A 21,725-nucleotide genomic window follows, 5' to 3' on the forward strand; every position below is an offset into this window, starting at 1 on the left:
TTTTGTATCCTGCAACTTTACCAAATTCATTGATTAGTTCTAGTAGTTTTCTGGTAGCATCTTTAGGATTCTCTATGTATAGTATCATGTCTTCTGCAAGCAGTGACAGCTTTATTTCTTCTTTTCCGATTTGGATTCCTTTTAGTTCCTTTTCTTCTCTGATTGTTGTGGCTAAAACTTCCAAAACTATATTGAATAAGAGTGGTGAGAGTGGGCAACCTTGTCTTGTTTCTGATCTTAGTGGAAATGGTTTCAGTTTTTCACCATTGAGGATGATGTTGGCTGTGGGTTTGTTATATATGGCCTTTATTATGTTGAGGAAAGTTCCCTCTATGCCTACTTTATGCAGGGTTTTTATCATAAATGGGTGTTGAATTTTGTCAAAAGCTTTCTCTGCATCTATTGAGATGATCATGTGGTTTTTCTCCTTCAATTTGTTATTATGGTTTATCACATTGATAGATTTGTGTATATTGAAGAATCCTTGCATTCCTGGAATAAACCCCACTTGATCATGGTGTATGATCCTTTGAATGTGCTGTTGGATTCTGTTTGCTAGTATTTTGTTGAGGATTTTTGCATCTATGATCATCAGTGATATTGGCCTGTAGTTTTCTTTCTTTGTGACATCCTTGTCTGGTATTGGAATCAAGGTGATGGTGGCCTCGTAGAATGAATTTGGGAGTGTTCCTCCCTCTGCTATATTTTGGAAGAGTTTGAGAAGGATAGGTGTTAGCTCTTTCTCTAAATGTTTGATAGAATTTGCCTGTGAAGCCATCTGGTCCTGGGCTTTGGTTTGTTGGAAGATTGTTAATCACAGTTTCAATTTCAGTGCTTGTGATTGGTCTGTTTATATTTTCTATTTCTTCCTGATTCAGTCTTGGCATGTTGTGCATTTCTAAGAATTTGTCCATGTCTTCCAAGTTGTCCATTTTATTGGCATAGAGTTGCTTGTAGTAATCTCTCATGATGTTTTGTATTGCTGCAGTGTCAGTTGTTACTTCTCCTTTTTCATTTCTAATTCTATTGATTTGAGTCTTCTCCCTTTTTTTCTTGATGAGTCTGGCTAATGGTTTATCAATTTTGTTTATCATCTCAAAGGACAAGCTTTTAGTTTTATTGATCTTTGCTATCATTTCCTTCCTTTCTTTATCATTTATTTCTGATCTGATCTTTATGATTTCTGTCCTTCTGCTAACTTTGGGGTATTTTTTGTCCTTCTTTCTCTAATTGAATTAGTTGTAAGGTTAGGTTGTTTATTCGAGACGTTTCCTGTTTCTTAAGGTGGGCTTGTATTGCTATAAACTTCCCTCTTAAACCTGCTTTTGCTGCATCCCATAGGGTTTATATCACAGTGTCTCCATTGTCATTTGTTTCCAGTTTTTTTTGATTTCCTCTTTGATTTCTTCAGTGATCACTTTGTTATTAAGTAGTGTATTGTTTAGCCTCCATGTGCTTGTATTTTTTACAGATATTTTCCCATAATTGATATCTATTCTCATAGCATTGTGGTCAGAAAAGATACTTGATACAATTTCAATTTCCTTAAATTTACCTAGGCTTGATTTGTGACCCAAGATATGATCTATCCTGGAGAATGTTCCATGAGCACTTGAGAAAAATGTGTATTCTGTTGTTTTGGATGGAATGTCCCATAAATATCAATTAAGTCCATCTTGTTTAATGTATCATTTAAAGCTTGTGTTTCCTTATTTATTTTCATTTTGGATGATCTGTCCATTAGTGAAAGTGAGGTGTTAAAGTCCCCTACTCTGAATGTGTTACTGTCGATTTCCCCTTTTATGGCTGTTAGTATTTGCCTTATGTATTGAGGTGCTCCTATGTTGGGTGCATAAATATATTTACAATTGTTATATCTTCTTCTTGGATCGATCCCTTGATCATTATGTAGTGTCCTTCTTTGTCTCTTCTAATAGTCTTTATTTTAAAGTCTATTTTGTCTGGTATGACAATTGCTACTCCAGCTTTATTTGGATTTCCATTTGCATGGAATATCTTTTTTCATCCGTTCACTTTCAGTCTGTGTGTGTCTCTAGGTCTGAAGCGGGTCTCTTGTAGACAGCATATATATGGGTCTTATTTTTGTATCCATTCATCCAGTCTGTGTCTTTTGGTTGGAGGATTTAATCCATTTACATTTAAGATAATTATCGATATGTATGTTCCTATTCCCATTTACTTAATTGTTTTGCATTGGATATTATAGGTGTTTTCCTTCTCTTGTGTTTCTTGCCTAGAGAAGTTCCTTTAGCATTTGATAAAGCTGGTTTGGTAGTGCTGAACTCTCTCAGCTTTTGCTTGTCTGTAAATGTTTTCATTTCTCCATCAAACCTGAATGAGATCCTTGCAGGGTAGAGTAATCTTGGTTGCAGGTTTTTCTCCTTCATCACTTTAAATATGTCCTGCCAGTCCCTTCTGGCTTGCAAAGTTTCTGCTGAAAGATCAACTGTTAACCTTATTGGGATTCCCTTGTATGTTATTTTTTGCTTTTCCCTTGCTGCTTTCAATAATTTTTCTTTATATTTAATTTTTGGCAGTTTGATTAATACGTGTCTTGGCATATTTCTCCTTGGATTTATCCTGTATGTGACTCTCTGTGCTTCCTGGAGTTGATTAACTATTTCCTTTCCCATATTAGGGAAGTTTTCAACTATAATCTCTTCAAATACTTTCTCAGTCCCTTTCTATTTCTCTTCTTCTTCTGGAACCCCTATAATTCGAATGTTAGTGAATTTAATTTGTCCCAGAGGTCTCTGAGACTGTCCTAAGTTATTTTTATTGTTTTTTCTTTATTCTGCTCTGTATTAGTTATTTCCACTACTTTATCTTCCAGGTCACTTATCCATTCTTCTGCCTCAGTTATTCTGCTATTGATCCATTCTAGAGTACTTTTTTTTTTTTTTTTTTGCAGTATGTGGGCCTCTCACTGTTGTGACCTCTCCCATTGTGGAGCACAGGCACCGAATGTGCAGGCTCAGTGGCCATGCCTCATGGGAGCAGCCGCTCCACGGCATGTGGGATCTTCCCAGACCGGGGCACGAACCCGTGTCCCCTGCATCGGCAGGCGGACTCTCAACCACTGCGCCACCAGGGAAGCCCCTTCTAGAGTATATTTAATTTCATTTATTGAGTTGTTCATCGTTGCTTGTTTCATCTTTAATTCTTGTAGGTGCTTGTTAAAGGTTTCTTGCATTGTCTGTATTCTATTTCCAAGATTTTAGATCATCTTTACTATCATTATTCTGAATTCTTTTTCAGGTAGACTGCCTAATTCCTCTTCATTTTTTAGCTCTGGTGGGTTTTTGTCTTGCTCCTTCATCTGCTGTGTGTTTTTCCGTCTTCTCATTTTGCTTATCTTACTGTGTTTGGGGGTCTCCTTTTTGCAGGCTGCAGGTTCATACTTCCCATTGCATTTGGTATCTGTCCTCAGTGGCTAAAGTTGGTTCAGTGGGTTGTGTAGGCTTCCTGGTGGAGGGGAGTAGTGCCTGTGTTCTGGTGGATGAGGCTGGATCTTGTCTTTCTGTTGGGCAGGTCCACGTCTGGTGGTGTGTTTTGGGGTGTCTGTGGACTTACTATGATTTTAGGCAGCTTCTCTGCTAATTGGTGAGGTTGTGCTCCTGTCTTGCTAGTTGTTTGCCATAGGGTGTCCAACACTGTAGCTTGCTGGTCGTTCAGTGAAGTTGGGTGTTGGTGTTGAGATGGAGATCTCTGGGAGATTTTCGCCATTTGATATTACGTGGAGCTAGGAGGTCCCTTGAGGACGAGTGTCCTGAAGTTGGCTCTCCCACCTCAGAGGCACAGCATTGATTCCTGGCTGTAGCACCAATAGCCTTTCATCCACACGGCTCAGAATAAAAGGGACAAAAAGTAGAAAGAAAGAAAAAAAGAAAGAGGATAAATAAAATAAAGTAAGGTAAAATAATATAAAGTTATTAAAATAAAAAATAATTATTAAAAACATTTTTTTTAAAGTAAAACAAAAAAAACAAAAAAGGATGGATAGAAGCTTAGGACAAATGGTGAAAGCAAAGCTATACAGGCAAAATCTCACACAGTAGCATACACATACACACTCACAAAAAGAGGAAAAGGGAAAAAATAATAAATCTTGCTCTCAAAGTCCACCTCCTCCATTTGGGATGATTCTTTGTCTATTCAGGTATTCCACAGATGTTGGGTACATCAATTCGATTGTGGAGATTTAATCTGCTGCTCCTGAGGCTGCTGGGAGACATTTCCCTTTCTCTTCTTTGTTTGCACAGCTCCCGGGATTCAGCTTTAGATTTGGCCCTGCCTCTGCTTGTAGGTTGCCGGAGGGCGTCTGTTCTTCGCTCAGACAGGAAAGGGTTAGAGGAGCCGCGGATTCGGGGGCTCTGGCTCACTCAGCCTGCGGGGAAGGAGGGGTACGGATTGCGGGGCGAGCCTGCGGCAGCAGAGGCCAGTGTGAAGTTGCACCAGCCTAAGGCGCGCCGTGCGTTCTCCCGGGAAGTTGTCCCTAGATCCCGGGACCCTCGCCGTTGCGGGCTGCACAGGCTCCCTGGAAGGGAGGTGTGGAGAGTGACCTGTGCTCGCACACAGGTTGATTGGTGGTGGCAGCAGCAGTCTTAGCGTCTTATGCTCGTCTCTGGGGTCCGCACTGTTAGCCGCAGGTCGCGCCCATCTCTGGAGCTCCTTTAAGCAGCACTCTTAATCCCTTCTCCTCGCGCACCAGGAAACAAAGAGGGAAGAAAAAGTGTCTTGCATCTTCGGCTGGTCCAGACATTTTCCCAGACTCCCTCCCGGCTAGCCGTGGTGCACTAACCCCCTGCAGGCTGTGTTCACGCTGCCGAACCAAGTCCTCTCCCTGTGCTCAGACCGAAGGCCGATCCTCAGCTGCCAGCACCGCCTGCCCTGGCTGGTGAGCAGACAAGCCTCGGGCTGGTGCGTGCTGGTCAGGACCGATCCTCTGTGCGGAAATCTGTCCGCTTTTCCCTCTGTACCCCTGTTGCTGTGCTCTCCTCCATGGCTCCGAAGCTCCCCCCCTCTGCCACCCGCAGTCTCTGCCCACGAAGGGTCTTCCTAGTGTGTGGAAACCTTTCCTCCATGGCTCCATCCTACTGCTGCAGGTCCCCTCCCTATTCTTTTGTCTCTGTTTATTCTTTTTTCTTGTGCCCTACCCAGGTACATGGGGAGTTTCTTGCCTTTTGGGAGGTCTGAGGTCTTCTGCCAGCGTTCCGTAGGTGTTGTATAGGAGCAGTTCCACATGTACATGTATTTCTGATATATCTGTGTGGAGGAAGGTGATCTCAGCATCTTACTCTTCCGCCATCTTCCCACACTGAGATTTTTAAATCGAACAAATGTTTTTTGATGTCAGAGTGTGTTTTGCTTTGCTGTGTATTTTGTTTTTTAAGCTATGTAGCCATTTTTTCCTTTTTTTTTTCGGAACGTGGGCCTCTCACTGTTGTGGCCTCTCCCGTTGCGGGGCACAAGTTCCGGACGTGCAGGCTCAGCGGCCATGGCTCACGGGCCCAGCCGCTCCGCGGAATGTGGGATCCTCCCGGACAGGGGCACGAACCGTGTCCCTTGCATCGGCAGGCGGACTCTCAACCACTGCACCAACAGGGAAGTCCCATTTTTTCCTTTTCTGTTCAACCGCGGTTGTCTTTTTCACTTTTAAAAGTTGCCAAAGGGCTTCCGGGAATATGGTGGAATGGTAAGACGGGGAGATCACCTTCCTCCCCACAGATACACCAGAAATACATCTACACGTGGAACAACTTCTACAGAACACCTACTGAACGCTGGCAGAAGACCTCAGACCTCCCAAAAGGCAAGAAATCCCCCACGTACCTGGGTAGGGCACAAGAAAAAAGAATAAACAGAGACTAAAGGATAGGGACGGGACCTGCACCAGTGGGAGGGAGCTGTGAAGGAGGAAAGGTTTCCACACACTAGGAAGCCCCTTCGCTGGCAGAGACTGCGGGTGGCGGAGGGGGAAGGTTCGGAGCCACGGAGGAGAGCACAGCAACAGGGGTGCGGGGGTCAAAGTGGAGAGATTCCCGCACAGAAGATCGGTGATGACAGGCAATTACCAGCCCGAGAGGTTTGTCTTCTCCCGCACCGGGGCGGGTGGGGCTGGGAGCTGAGGATCGGGCTTTGGTCGGAGCACAGGGAGAGGACTAGGGTTGGCTGCGTGAACACAGCCTGCAGGGATTTAGTGCACCACGGCTGGCCTGGAGGGAGTCCAGGAAAAGATCTGGAGCTGCCGAAGAGGCAAGAGACTTTTTCTTCCCTCTTTGTTTCCTGCTGCGGGAGGAGAGGGGATTAAGCGTGCTGCTTAAAGGAGCTCCAGAGACGGCGTGAGCCGCGGATGAAAGCGCGGACCCCAGAGACGGGCATGAGACGCTAAGGCTGCTGCTGCTGCTACCAAGAAACCTGTGTGTGAGCACAGGTCACTATCCACACCCTGCTTCCGGGGAGGCTGTGCAGCCCGCCACTGCCAGGTTCCCGGGATCCAGGGACAGCTTCCTGGGAGAACGCACAGTGCGCCTCAGGCTGGTGCAACGTCACGTCCGCCTGTGGCGCCACAGGCTTGCCCTGCCCTCGGTGCCCCTCCCTCACCCCCGGCCTGAGAGAGCCAGAGCCCCCGAATCAGCTCCTACTTTAACCCCGTCTTGTCTGAGTGAAGAACAGACGCCCTCCAGCGACCTACACGCAGAGGCGGGGCCAAATCCAAACCTGAGCCCCTGGGAGCTGTGAGAACAAAGAAGAGAAAGGGAAATCTCTCCCAGCAGCCTCAGAAGCAGCGGATTAAAGCTCCACAATCAACTTGATGTACCCTGCATCTGTGGAATACATGAATAGACAACGAATCATCCCAAATTGAGGAGGTGGACTTTGAGAGCAAGATTTATCATTTTTTCCCCTTTACCTCTTTTTGTGAGTGTGTATGTGTATACTTCTCTGTGAGATTTTGCCTGTATAGCTTTGCTTCCACCATTTGTCCTAGGGTTCTATAAGTCTGTTTTTTAAAAAATTTTTTTTCTTAATAATAGCTTTTTAATTTAATAACTTTATTTTACTTTACTTTATTTTCATTCTTTGTTTCCTTCCTTCCCTCCTTTAGACAACCAATCATCCCAAATTCAGGAGGCGGACTTTGAGAGCATGATTTATGATTTTTTCCACTTTTCCTCTTTTTGTGAGTTTGTATGTGTATGCTTCCATGTGAGATTTTGTCTATATAGCTTTGCTTCCACCATGTGTCCTAGGGTTCTATCCGTCCGTTTTTTTTTCTCTCTTAATAATTGTTTTTTTTATTTTAATAACTTTATTATATTTTATGTTATTTTATTTCATTTTACCTTATCTTCTTTCTTTCTTTTTTTCTTCCTTCCTCCCTCCCTCCCTCCCTCCTTTCTTTGTACTTCTACTAATTCTTTCTTTCTAATTTTTCTCCCTTTTCTTGTGAGCTGTGTGGATGAAAGGCTCTTGGAGCTGCAGCCAGGAGTCAGTGCTGTGCCTCTGAGGTGGGAGAGCCAACTTCAGGACACTGGTCCACAAGAGACCTCCCAGCTCCACATAATACCACATGGCAAAAATCTCCCAGAGATCTCCATCTGAACACCAGTACCCAGCTTCACTCAACGACTACCAAGCTACAGTGCTGGACATTCTATGCCAAACAACTAGCAAGACAGGAACACAACCCCACCCATTAGCAGAGAGGCTGCATCAAATAATAATGAGTCCACAGACACGCCAAAACACACCACCAGATGTGGACCTGCCCACCAGAAAGACAAGATCCAGCCTCATCCACCAGAACACAGGCACTACTGCCCTCCACTAGGAAACCTACACAACCCACTGAAACTACTTTAGCCACTGGGGACAGACACCAAAAACAACGGGAACTAAGAACCTGCAACCTGCAAAAAGGAGACCCCAAACACAATAAGATACGCAAAATGAGAAGACAGAAAAACACACAGTAGAGGAAGGAGCAAGATAAAAACACCACAGACCTAACAAATGAAGAGGAAGTAGGCAGTCTACCTGAAAATGTATTCAGAATAATGACAGTAAAGGTGATCCAAAACCTTGGAAATAGAATAGACAAAATGCAAGAAATATTTAACAAGGACCTAGAGGAACTAAACATGCAACAAACAAAAATGAACAACACAATAAATGAAATGAAAAACACTCTAGATGGGATCAATAGCAGAATAACTGAGGCAGAAGAACGGATAAGTGACCTGGAAAATAAAATAGTGGAAATAACTACTGCAGAGCAGAATAAAGAAAAAAGAATGAAAAGAACTGAGGACACTCTCAGACACCCCTGGGACAACATTAAACACACCAACATTCGAATTATAGGGGTTCCAGAAGAAGAAGAGAAAAAGAATGGGACTGAGAAAATATTTGAAGAGATTATAGTTGAAAACTTCCCTAATATAGGAAAGGAATTAGTTAATCAAATCCCATAATCAGAGGGTCCCATACAGGATAAATCCAAGGAGAAATACGGCAGGACACATATTAATCAAACTGTCAAAAATTAAATTCAAAGAAAACATATTAAAAGCAGCAAGGGAAAAACAACAAATAACACACAAGGGAATCCCCATAAGGTTAAAAGCTGATCTCTCAGCAGAAACTCTACAAGACAGAAGGGAGTGGCAGGACATAATGAAAGTGATGAAGGAGAAAAACCTGCAACCAAGATTACTGTACACAGCAAGGATCTCATTCAGATTTGATGGAGAAATTAAAGCCTTTACAGACAAGCAAAAGCTGAGAGAGTTCAGCACCACCAAACCAACTTTACAACAAATGCTAAAGGAACTTCTCTAGGCAAGAAACACAAGAGAAGGAAAAGACCTATAATAACGAACCCAAAACAATTTAGAAAATGGGAATAGGAACATACATATCGATAATTGCCTTAAATTAAAATGGACTAAATGCTCCCACCAAACGACACAGATTGGCTGAATGGATACAAAAACAAGACTCTTATATATGCTGTCTACAAGAGACCCACTTCAGACCTAGAGACACATACAGACTGAAAGTAAGGGGATGGAAAAAGATATTCCATGCAAATGGAAACCAAAAGAAAGCTGGAGTAGCAATTCTCATATCAGACAAAATAGACTTTAAAATAAAGACTATTAGAAGAGACAAAGAAGGACACTACATAATGATCAAGGGATCAATCCAAGAGGAAGATATAACAATTGTAAATATTTATGCATCCAACATAGGAGCACCTCAATACATAAGGCAAATACTAACAGCCATAAAAGGGGAAATCGACAGTAACACTCATAATAGGGGACTTAAACACCCCACTTTCACCCATGGACAGATCATCCAAAATGAAAATAAATAAGGAAACACAAGCTTTAAATGATACATTAAACAAGATGGACTTAATTGATATTTATGGGACATTCCATCCAAAACAACAGAATACACATTTTTCTCAAGTGCTCATGGAACATTCTCCAGGATAGATCATATCTTGGGTCACAAATCAAGCCTTGGTAAATTTAAGGAAATTGAAATTGTATCAAGTATCTTTTCCGAACACAACGCCATGAGACTAGACATCAATTACAGGAAAATATCTGTAAAAGACACAAACACATGGAGGCTAAACAATACACGACTTAATTACGAAGTGATCACTTAAGAAATCAAAGAGGAAATCAAAAAATACCTAGAAAAAAGTGCCAATGCAGACACGATGTCCCAAAATCTATGGGATGCAGCAAAAGCACTTCTAAGAGGGAAGTTTATAGCAATACAAGCCCACCTTAAGAAACAGGAAACGTCTCGAATAAACAACCTAACCTTGCACCTAAAGCAATTAGAGAAAGAAGAACAAAAAACTAACAAAGTTAACAGAAGGAAAGAAATAATAAAAATCAGATCAGAAATAAATGAAAAATAAATGAAGGAAACAATAGCAAAGATCAATAAAACTAAAAGCGGGTTCTTTGAGAAGGTAAACAAAATTGATAAACCATTAGCCAGACTCATCAAGAAAAAAAGGGAGAAGACTCAAATCAATACAATTAGAAATGAAAAAGGAGAAGTAACAACTGACACTGCAGGAATAAAAAAGATCATGAGAGATTACTACAAGCAACTGTATGCCAATAAAATGGACAATCTGGAAGAAATAGACAAATTCTTAGGAATGCAAAACCTGCCAAGACTGAATTAGGAAGAAATAGAAAATATGAACAGACAAATCACAACCACTGATATTGAAACTGTGATTAAAAATCTTCCAACAGGGCTTCCCAGGTGGCGCAGTGGTTGAGAGTCCACCTGCCGATGCACGGGACACGGATTCGTGTCCCGGTCCAGGAGGATCCCACATGGTGCAGAGCGGCTGGGCCCATGAGCCATGGCCACTGAGCCTGCGTGTCCGGAGCCTGTTCTCTGCAACGGGAGAGGCCACAACAGTGAGAGGCCCGTGTACCAAAAAAAAAAAAAAAAAAAAAAAAAAAATCCTCCAACAAACAAAAGCCCAGGACCACACGGCTTCACAGGCGAATTCTATCAAACATTTAGAGAAGAGCTAACACCTATCCTTCTCAAACTCTTCCAAAATATAGCAGAGGGAGGAACACTCCCAAATTCATTCTACGAGGCCACCATCACCTTGATTCCAATACCAGACAAGGATGTCACAAAGAAAGAAAACTACAGGCCAATATCACTGATGATCATAGATGCAAAAATCCTCAACAAAATACTAGCAAACACAATCCGACAGCACATTCAAAGGATCATACACCATGATCAAGTGGGGTTTATTCCAGGAATGCAAGGATTCTTCAATATACACAAATCTATCAATGTGATAAACCATAATAACAAATTGAAGGAGATAAACCATATGATCATTTCAATACATGCAGAGAAAGCTTTTGACAAAATTCAACATCCATTTATGATAAAAACCCTGCATAAAGTAGGCATAGAAGGAACTTTCCTCAACATAATAAAGGCCATATATGACAAACCCACAGCCAACATCATCCTCAATGGTGAAAAATTGAAACCGTTTCCACTAAGATCAGAAACAAGACAAGGTTGCGCACTGTCACCACTCTTCCTCAATATAGTTTTGGAAGTTTTAACCACAGCAATCAGAGAAGAAAAGGAAATAAAAGGAATCCAAATCAGAAAAGAAGAAGTAAAGCTGCCACTGTTTGCAGAGGACATGATCCTATACATAGAGAATCCTAAAGATGCTACCAGAAAACTACTAGAGCTAATCAATGAATCTGGTAAAGTGGCAGGATACAAAATTAATGCACAGAAATCTCTGGCATTCCTATATACTAATGATGAAAAATCTGAAAGTGAAATCAAGAAAACACTCCCATTTACCATTGCAACAAAAAGAATAAAATATCTAGGAATAAACCTACCTAAGGAGACAAAAGACCTGTATGCAGAAAATTATAAGACACTGATGAAAGAAATTAGAGATGATACAAATAGATGGAGAGATATACCATGTTCTTGGATTGGAAGAATCAACATTGTGAAAATGATTCTACTACCCAAAGCAATCTACTGATTCACTGCAATCCCTATCAAACTACCACTGGCATTTTTCACAGAACTAGAACAAAAAATTTCACAATTTGTATGGAAACACAAAAGACCCCGAATACCCAAAGCAATCTTGAGAACGAAACACAGAGCTGGAGGAATCAGGCTCCCTGACTTCAGACTATACAACACAGCTACAGTAATCAAGACAGTATGGTACTGGCACAAAAACAGAAAGATAGATGAATGGAACAGGATAGAAAGCCCAGAGATAAACCCACGCATATATGGTCACCTTATCTTTGATAAAGGAGGCAGGAATGTACAGTGGAGAAAGGACAGCCTCTTCAGTAAGTGGTGCTGGGAAAACTGGACAGGTGCATGTAGAAGTATGAGATTAGATCACTCCCTAACACCATATACAAAAATAAGCTCAAAATGGATTAAAGACCTACGTGTAAGCCCAGAAACTATGAAACTCTTAGAGGAAAACATAGGCAGAACACTCTATGACATAAATCACAGCAAGATCCTTTCTGACCCACCTCCTAGAGAAATGGAAATAAAAACAAAAATAAACAAATGGGACCTAATGAAACTTCAAAGCTTTTGTACAGCAAAGGAAACCATAAACAAGACCAAAAGACAACCCTCAGAATGGGAGAAAATACTTGCAAATGAAGCAACTGACAAGGGATTAATTTCCAAAATTTACAAGCAGCTCATGCAGCTCAATAACAAAAAAAGAAAACAAGCCAATCCAAAAATGGGCAGAAGACCTAAATAGACATTTCTCCAAAGAAAATATACAGACTGCCAACAAACACATGAAAGAACGCTCAACATCATTAATCATTGGAGAAATGCAAATCAAAACTACAATGAGATATCATCTCACACCAGTCAGAATGGCCATCACCAAAAATCTAGAAACAATAAATGCTGGAGAGGGTGTGGAGAAAAGGGAACACTCTTGCACTGCTGGTGGGAATGTGAATTGGTTCAGCCACTATGGAGAACAGTATGGAGGTTCCTTAAAAAACTACAAATAGAACTACCATATGACCCAGCAATCCCACTACTGGGCATATACCCTGAGAAAACCAAAATTCAAAAAGAGTCATGTACCAAAGTGTTCATTGCAGCTCTATTTACAATAGCCCGGAGATGGAAACAACCTAAGTGCCCATCATCGGATGAATGGATAAAGAAGATGTGGCACATATATACAATGGAATATTACTCAGCCATAAAAAGAAACGAAATTGAGCTATTTGTAATGAGGTGGATAGACCTAGAGTCTGTCATACAGAGTGAAGTAAGTCAGAAGAGAAAGACAAATACCGTATGCTAACACATATATATGGAATTTAAGAAAAAGAAATGTCATGAAGAACCTAGGGGTAAGACAGGAATAAAGACACAGACCTACTGGAGAACGGACTTGAGGATATGGGGAGGGGGAAGGGTGATTTGTGACAAAGCGGGAGAGAGGCATAGACATATATACACTAACAAACGTAAGGTAGATAGCTAGTGGGAAGCAGCCGCATAGCACAGGGATATCAGCTCGGTGCTTTGTGACCACCTGGAGGGGTGGGATAGGGAGGGTGGGAGGGAGGGAGACGCAAGCGGGAAGAGATATGGGAACATATGTATGTGTGTAACTGATTCACTTTGTTATAAAACAGAAACTAACACACCTTTGTAAAGCAATTATACCCCAATAAAGATGTTACCAAAAAAAAAAAAAAAAAGAAAATATATAGGTGAAATGTAAAAGGGTTGGAATAGATATACCATAACAGTAAAAACAAAACAAAACAAGTGGCTAAGAAAATATCAGAAAAAAATTACATTTTAAGACGAAAATTTTTACTAGCGACAAAGACATTTTAAAATGATAAAATGATTATTCCATCTAGAATGCATAATAATTATAAACTTATATGCACCTAACAACAGGACTTCAAAATACAATGAGGCAAAATCGGCACAACAGAAAAGAGAAACAGACAGTTCTACAATAATAGTTGGATACTTTAATACCCTTCTTTCAATAGCAGAACAGACAGAAAATCAACAAGAAAATAAAAACCTTGAACAGCATTATCAATCAAGTAGACCTAACAGCCATCTATAAAACATTCCACCCAACAGCATCAGAATATACATTCTTTTCAAATGCACATGGATATACTATATGCTAGGCCATAAAACAAATTTCAGTACATTTTAAAGGACATAAACAATACAGAGAGTGCTCTCAGATGACAACAGAATGCAATAAGAAATCGTTAACAGAAAGAAATTTGTTGAAAATCACAAATGGAAATTAAAGAATGTATTCCTAAATAATTCATGGGTCAAGTAAGAACTCATAAGGGGAATTAGAAATAATTTGAGATGAATTAAAATGAAAGTATAACATATGAATACTTGATTGGTCCCACATACTCTTCTGAAAAGCAGAGGGGTTAGACAAAGAGATCTAAATTAATTAAAAAATCATTTATTATTCTGGGAATAAAAAGAACTGGGCTTAGTCTCAGTTTTGCCTTTATCTTTGTGTCTGTTGATTATCTTGGAATAGTCATTACATAGTCAAAATACAGTTGCCAGCTCAGGAATCAAATACTGTCATCTCTAGGGCTACCATAACAAGATACCACAAACTTGTTAGCTTAAAAGAACAGAAATTTATTTTATCACAGCTCTAGAGGCCAGAAGTTCAAACTCAAAGTGTTGAGAGGGCCATGTTCTTTCTGACGCCTCAAGGGGAGGATCCTTCTTTGTCTTAACCAGATTCTGGTGGTGGCCATCAATCACTGGTGTTGGCAGTTGTTTGATTTGCAGCTGCATCACTCTGGTCTCTTTCACTGTTGTCACATGGAATTGTCTCTGTGTGTTTCTGTCTCTGGAAACAATTTGAATAGAAATTTCTATTTTTAAAAAACAAACTGTTGATTATTATGCTCTATTTAGATGCTTCCTCTAACCCACACCCACCTCCATTTCCCCATATGTATTTGAGAAGGAAAGAGGAACTCCTCTGAGCTATCATATTGGAAAGAATCAATAATACAATGTTTTACTAGAGATGCCTCTTATCTAAAATATTTGAATTAAATATAAAATCTGGGGAAATTATCGCCCAGTTTCCCTCCTCTAGAGGCATGTTCTAAATGATAGACAGCAGAATATTTTATACCCATGAGGTTTGCTGACATTATTGATTTGGTCCAGGATCTGTATTTTCTCTCTAAAGAAAAGAGTATTCTCTCTTTACTTTCTTTAATATATAATGTTGGTGTCTTAAGTTTATTGTCAGAGAGGATGCTTATATTTCAAATGGTTTGGTTGTATTTCACCAGTATTATTACAAGATAGTCAAACAATGGCTGGGCTCCAGGATAGACCTCGGTCCCTTTGTTCCACTGGGATACTGATCTGAAAGCCACTGTTTTCTTATATTCCAAAGACCAAATAAATAAAACAAATAAACAAACAAACAAACAAAAAAACAAGTCAATGAAACTATTTTAAAACCAACTCTCTTTTCTTCCTCATCCATGTTAATTCTCTTCTACCTAAAATTGCTTCCTGGAAGTGATTTTTATGTTTCTTAGAGCTTCTTTATGTATATATATCCCCACTAATGCATATAAAACTGTGCCTTGTAGATCTTATACTTTTTCCATTTGAATAACTATTTTCTCATGTCATATAGAGTTTATCCATTGTCCTAGATATGCATTTTTCCTGTGTATTTGAGCATCATAGGAAGATAAATTCTACTCTTGAAAATGTTAACTGGTCACTGAGACACAGAAAGCTATTATTCTTACCAGTTTTCAATAGTGAGTAGATTCTGTAGGGGTGGAATTTTAAGATGTAAGTATACTGTTTTTCTACACTCAAATTCCGTTCCCCTTATCATAGAAATTGACCAGTGAAGTGTGCTGCTGACTTTTCAGAATCCGTGTACATATAATCCATTAGGGTATTAGATATAACATTGGTCAGAAAAGCATACTGTGAAACGTTTCTTTTATTTAAACTCCCACTATTTTCACTACATGGTTTCAAGATTTTACTTCATTATTGTCCTCTGGTGGTGGGCTCTGTGAACTGCATATTTACGGGTCTGGAGCACATATCTTCCCGGAGGTATACAACTCCTCAGGTACCAGCTAAAGAGTAGATGATAAGAAGCATTCAGATTTATTAAAACTCATTAAGAATATCAGTAACCTGACTGTTGTTTCTAAAAATATAAAATATTTATCCTTCTGTTGTCAAACAACCGTATTTCATGAAAAGAAGTATAAATCCTTTTTTGCTTGCAATAGAAGAACTATAATTGAAGATATTCTTCATTTGGACCAAATACCTTCTCTGAAAATATAAGTTAAAATAGGAGTTGAAATTTCCAAAATATTCTTTAGGAAATAAAACTCCACATATAATTTCAAATTATAATTTAATTTTACCTTAAATTTAAATATCTATATTGAATTTAATTTAAGGAAGGAAGAAAGAAAGAAGAAAAGAAGGAAAGAAAGAAAGAAAGGACGGAGGGAGGGAGGGACGGTGGGAGGAAGGAAGGAAGGAAGGAAGGGAGGAGGGAAGGAAGAAAAAGGAAAGAAAGAAAGAAGATAAAGTAAAATAAAGTTATTAAATTAAAAAATACTTATTATAAAAAAATTAAGAAAAAAACGAAAGGATAGAACCTTTGGATAAATCGTGGAAGCAAAGCTATACAGACAAAATCTCATACAGAAGCATACACTTAGAAACTAACAAAAAGAGGAATAGGGGAAAAAATGATAAATCTTGCTCTCAAAGTCCACTTCCTCAATTTGGGATGATTCTATGTCTAAATGAGGGAAGGAAAGAAGGAAGGAAGGAAAGAAAGAAAGAAAGAAAGAAAGAAAGAAAGAAAGAAAGAAAGAAAGAAAGAAAGAAAGAAAGAAAGAAAGAAAGAAAGAAAGAAAGTAAAGTAATATAAAATAAAGTTATTAAAATAAAAATAATTATTAAGAAAAAATTTTTTTAAAAAAACAGACGGATAGAACCCTAGGACAAATGGTGGAAGCAAAGCTATACAGGGAAAATCTCACAGAGAAGCATATACATACACGCTCAGAAAAAGAGGTAAAGGGGAAAAAATGATAAATTTTGCTCTCAAAGTCCACCTCCTCAATTTGGGATGATTCGTTGTCTATTCATGTATTCCACAGATGCAGGGTACATCAAGTTGATTGTGGAGCTTTAATCCGCTGCTTCTGAGGCTGCTGGGAGAGATTTCCCTTTCTCTTCTTTGTTCTCACAGCTCCCAGGGGCTCAGGTTTGGATTTGGCCCCGCCTCTGCGTGTAGGTCGCTGGAGGGCGTCTGTTTTTCACTCAGACAAGACGGGGTTAAAGAAGCCGCTGATTCGGGGGCTCTGGCTCACTCAGGTCGGGGGGGAGGGAGGGGCACGGAGTGCGGGGCGAGCCTGCGGCGCCAGAGGCCGGCGTGACTTTGCACCAGCCTGAGGCTCACCATGCGTTCTCCCGGGGAAGTTGTCCCTGGATCCCGGGAACCTGGCTGTGGCGGGCTGCACAGGCTCCCCGGAGGCGGGGTGTGGATAGTGACCTGTGCTCGCACACAGGCTTCTTGGTGGCGGCAGCAGCAGCCTTAGCGTCTCATGCCCGTCTCTGGGGTCCGCGCTTTTAGCCACGACTCGCGCCCGTCTCTGGAGCTCCTTTAAGCAGCGCTCTTAATCCCCTCTCCTCCCGCAGCAGGAAACAAAGAGGGAAGTAAAAGTCTCTTGCCTCTTCGGGAGCTCCAGATCTTTTCCCGGACTACACCCCCCCCACCCCCCCCCCACCCCCCGCTAGCCGTGGTGCACTAACCCCTTCAGGCTATGTTCACGCCACCAACCCTAGTCCTCTCCCTGCGCTCCGACTAAAGCCCGATCCTCAGCTTGCAGCCCCGCCTGCCCCCGCGGCTGAGCAGACAAACCTCTCGGGCTGGTGAGTGCCAGTTGGCACCTATCCTCAGGGGCTTAGTTGCTCCACGGCATGTGGGATCTTCCCGGACCAGGGCTCGAACCCGTGTTCCCTGCACTGGCAGGAAGATTCTTAACCACTGCACCACCAGGGAAGTCCCTAAAGCAATTATTTTTTTAACTCTATGGCTTTAAATAATCCTTGGCTCTGAAATTCCCTGTACCCCTCCGCTACGTAACCACAGGCCCCTCTGCCCTAAATCCTTTTCTTACACTCTGTAGCTTTTTAAGCAACGCCCCTCTTTAGGAAGACATAATCCCTTCTCTGTAGAAAACATGAAAGACCTGAACAAATCAAGATTTCTCCATGGAGAATTCAGCTAGTCCTGTGCTTAGCTCCGAACAAGGAAATCCATGTCTACACCAAGCACGCCATTACCCGGACTAATGCCTGACTTGAATAACAAGCAAATTATTGTGCTTTTAGTTATACCCTGCTGGGTCACAAAGCACGTGTGAGAGAGGAATGTGCCCAGCTTCTCCAGGAGAAACAGGTCAGGCCTCTAATCCTCCTTTTCTGTCACCTTCCCCTCCCCCTTTCCAATCCTTTCTCTTCTCAGCAGAGCAGAGGGGAAAAAAAGAGACAGCTAAATTATGTTTAAAATGGAAGCGTCTAAAAGAAGAAAAACGGCGGTCAGTACTGACTTGGGAGAGGATGCATTATCTATCCACAGCCTCTGCAGTGTGGGCCATTTGAGGACAATCAGTGTTCCAACCGGCTTGCTGGAGGGCGATATCTGCGAGCCTAAACCAGGCTTTCTCAGCCTCAGCACGACTGCTGGGTGGGGTTGGATGCTTCTTTGCTGTGGGCCTGTCCTGTGATGGAAGGACTTTTAGCCTCGCGTAAGCTGTGACCATCCAAAGTGTCCCAAGACACTTTCAAATGTCTCCTGGGTGCAAAATTGCCCCTGGTTGAGAACCACGGCCCCAAGCCCTTCCATATTGGGATGTACTTGCTCTCGCTCCCATTCTCTCCCACCCCCATACACAAAACCCAAGAAAATCGTGGTTCCTGTGTTAAAACTGGGGAGATCAACGTGCTCTTCATGTAGGTAGAATGAGCGGAAAGGAAAAAGACACTGACTTGTGTGTAGTCAGGGGACAGAGTGGGAACCCGCTCAACGCCAAGACTGAAAAGAGTCTTAGGATGTGGGTGTGTTTCTGGCTCCCTCTGGGAAGTGGCAATGCCCTTGGTTGAACAAGCCAACTTTCGAACGCCTCTACCCTGTGCACTTTGGAATCGGGCTTGCTGTGGGCGAGATGAGGAGTGATGGCGAGGCTGCAGAGATGAAGGCGTCTGTGAAGGTGCTGACTGTCTCCTCCCACACTACTTGGGACAGGGGAGAACTACCCAGCTTCGGAGAGATACCCATTGCTCAGACAATGACGATCCTGTCTTGGACCTAAACATCGGGATGAAAGAGGGCTACTGACAAGATAGACGTTGTGCAAGCATGGGGTTGCACTTTCATTACAGACATTGAGGCAAACATTTCACTCCTGGTGATATAAGGCCTCCCCTATTTTTAGGAACTTACAAGAAGCGTTATTGCTTGTTCTTACCGGCCAGAAGGAAAGGCGGGAGAACGAGCACACTGCAGTGAGCCCCCATATCCACTAGATGGCGGTGTACATCTTCCTCAGAAGCCAGACGGGCAGCGCTCTGGGCAGCTCGTTAGCCTAAGCAAGACAAGGGCCACTTTTCTTTCCGGAGACAGGCGTTTCCTCTCATTGTGGGCACAAACAGCCCCAAACAATTGCACTGACCACACAGCTCTAAGCCATGTTCCAGGGCACTGCCATCTGTTCAGGAGTGAATGCTGGGAAAATGAACCACGCTGCTAATTTGCTTGATTGGGGGGAAAATAAGATGTCAAGTGACAGTGGGTGTAATTTATTTTTCCAACAAGAATAGGGGCAAAGCCATTTCATCCACCCCCCCACAACTGCTACCATAAATGAAAGCAATCACCTAATTAGTCCTGAATTACTAACTGGCAGGGTAAAGATCTGCTGGAAGTCAAGCTGAAGTGGGGAGTCTGGAGAAAGGGATGTGATTTCTGCAGGGGAAGAGGGGAGGGGTAGGGCGGGGTGGGAGGGGCGGGAGGGGAGGGAAGGCCTGAAGCCCATTGTGAGGTCCTGCGCCCCTGTGGTCTGGGGGCCGTGCTGGCCCTGACCCTGGGAGAAAAAGAGGCTCAGTGATGTCTTCAGGCCGTTCATTTTGTGCAGGAGAATGACTTTATAAAGTGAAGGAAAAAGAACCTGTTGGAGAAAACCTATCCGAGAGTTTCTCTGAAAATGCTACAGATGGAGATGAACTGGCTTGGGAAGGAGAGCACAGCCGTGTGGCGCCTGGCCACCCCGCTGCTGGTGGACCCCCCCCAGGAAGGTTCTGTCACGGAAACGACAGGCAGATCTGAAACCAAGTTGGGCTTTACGTCATTAAGAAACCCCCAAAGGAATGGAATAAAGGCCTCCTTTCACACTTTGGGTTTTGCATGTGTCCTGAGCAAGCGCCTCTTCCCCAGCTGAGACAGCGCGCTGTCCCCGCGACCCAGTGAGCGGCCCTCGTCCTGCGGGGAAAGCAAAACAGCAGCGGGGTGGGTGCGCGCCCAGAGCTGCCCCTCTCGCAATTGATTTGTTCAGGGATGACTTCTTGCGCTCTAGTTAGATGTGACTTTAATCGAAGTGCTTTCCTAAGGCGATTTATCACAACTGTGAACAGTCAGTCTGCACAGCTGCTGCTCTTTTAGGGAAACGCACAGGCTCGGGAGGCGGAGGGGCCGGCGCGGGCTCCCCTCTTTCCCACGGACCGGCCCGCGTGCCCCTCGCCCACCAGAAATATGTGCGCCGCGTCCTCAGAGGCCGCCGCTTCTGTGCTCGGGCTCCTCTGCTGTTTCTGGCTGCTGAACAGCCATCTCCTCTCTCCTGGGAGGGGCAGCTGGTTTCCTTTTGCGGCGCTCCCCTTCTCCCCGTCTCAGCTCCTGGAGCGGAGACGAGGCTGCCCCTCTCTCCCTGCACGCTGTGGGCTGGGTGTGCAACCCGGCTCGGGCCACAGTCCCCCACCGTCCCCGCCGACCCAGCGCGGCGCCCACCACAGCCGGCAAAGCCCACACGGGGCGCCCAGTTAAAGCTGAACCGCAGATGAAAACCACGACTTTTTAGGGTGTCTTCAACATTGCATGCAACATACTTCTACTAAAAAAATTACTGTTTATCTGAAGTTCAGCTTTAACGAGGCGGGCATCCTGTATTGTGTCTGGCAGCCTTCTTGGTTGTAAAGAAAATGTTTGTCCAGAGCAGGTCAAATTGGAATCAGCCTAGGACTTTTAACTGGAGCTTTGGGGAACAAATACTTAAAAGGTATCTGTTGGGACTGCTAGGCTGGTAGGATTCATGCTTGCAACTGCTGGGAGCCAGCTTTGCTATCATGTGGGGAGAGCTGCTTGAACTAGAAGCCAACACCACAGAGAGCAGACCTGTTTCATTTGAACAGGTGGATCCAGCTGTTCTTGAAGCTAGCCAGGTGGGTGGTAGAGGTCAGGGTGCCGATGGCCAGGAGGGATAATAATTTCCTACCCCTCAAATCTGGGAAGTGAAAACAGCAGGGCTGAATGTGCCCACGGGGCATGGCTTCTGTTCAACTGGAAGAGTGGTGAATGGCTATTGGGTGACCAAAACAGTCGGTCTACTATATTCTTACTTTGTTTGCTAATTGTTTTGCTGCATGTAAACTCTTTGTTGCATTAGCTCTTGTTCATGACATCATGTCTGGAGACAGGGTCTGATAGACTTACATGTGGAATTGGAGACTTCAATTTCAAATCTGCCTCTGCCTGGTTGAGTGGCTTTAGGGTCCTCGTAACCTCTACAAAGTTGAGTTTCTGGGTCTGAAACCTAAGGACAGAGGTGATCGTAATCCATTTGGACTGCTATAACAAAATACCAGAGCCTGGGTAGCTTATGAACAACAGAAATTTATTTATAGTTCTGGAGGTTGGAAGTCTAAGATCAGGGTGCGAGCAGATTCACAGTCCGGTGAGTATCCGCTTCCTGGGTCACAGTTGGCGTGTTTTCTCT

At 42.8% G+C, this 21,725-nt stretch overlaps 1 long non-coding RNA gene across 3 annotated transcripts; it reads right to left on the reverse strand.

Annotated features, from left to right (window-relative positions):
• Nucleotides 1-13,411: 13,411 nt before the first annotated feature.
• Nucleotides 13,412-17,393, reverse strand: LOC132440237 (uncharacterized). 3 transcript variants are annotated; one of them, XR_009522543.1, is made up of 4 exons: nucleotides 17,138-17,393; nucleotides 16,791-16,886; nucleotides 15,690-15,785; nucleotides 13,412-14,509 (listed from the first exon to the last, which is right to left on the reverse strand). It is a non-coding gene; the product is annotated as an uncharacterized lncRNA (long non-coding RNA). The 3 variants fall into 3 exon arrangements; XR_011246762.1 differs by having other exon boundaries at nucleotides 16,778-16,886; XR_009522542.1 differs by having other exon boundaries at nucleotides 16,734-16,886.
• Between the last annotated feature and the right edge of the window lie 4,332 nt (nucleotides 17,394-21,725).

Source organism: Delphinus delphis, chromosome 17 (genome assembly GCF_949987515.2).
Source record: "Delphinus delphis chromosome 17, mDelDel1.2, whole genome shotgun sequence".
NCBI lineage: Eukaryota > Metazoa > Chordata > Mammalia > Artiodactyla > Delphinidae > Delphinus > Delphinus delphis.